Below are 710 nucleotides of genomic sequence, written 5' to 3' on the forward strand. Positions count from 1 at the left end.
GTGTAAAGTGAGCATGGGTTTCTGATGTTCCTTTAACAAGGTGGATAGTGCAGCAGTAAGGTTGGTACTACCAAAGCTTCCATGCCAAATTTTATCAGATGCTTTCATTGGTTTGATATGTGGTAAAAGTAATAATTGTGCAAAATGTTCCCCTTTGTGTAAATACACATTCCCCATTTTCACAACATTTACCATAACATGTATTTCCCCTTTATAATCTTCATCCATAACATCGGTCAATACCATTAAACCTTTCATTGTGCAGCTATTATGTCCCAAAATTAGTCCCATCATCCCAGATGGAATCAGGCCATAACATCCAGTGGGAATTTTGTGGAGGTTATATAATTCCATTAATTACATGTCATAAGGACTAGGTATATCAATGTAAGCACTCTTAGATGTAGCTACTTGTAGCGTCATAACTTTGGGTCCTCCTTTTGTAATGGGGCTAGAGGATGGCCCCTTTATTAGTTTCCCTGTTGTTTTTGTTGTGTACCGGGGGTCAATGTGTTTCCATCCTTATCAAATTTAGAATGACATTCATTCAGCCAATGGAACCCCTTTTTATATTTTGGACATACTCCTGGGGGTCTCTCCTTATAGAAGTAGTAGTATTTTTTCTGGTCTGTGTTGGCAGGCGGCATTGTTTTTTTCATATGGTTGGCCTTCCCGCAGTTAAAACATTTGGCATTAGTAGCTTTCTGTAC

This window comes from Bison bison, unplaced genomic scaffold, assembly GCF_000754665.1.
Source record: "Bison bison bison isolate TAMUID 2011002044 unplaced genomic scaffold, Bison_UMD1.0 scf7180017849882, whole genome shotgun sequence".
Classification (NCBI taxonomy): Eukaryota; Metazoa; Chordata; class Mammalia; order Artiodactyla; family Bovidae; genus Bison; species Bison bison.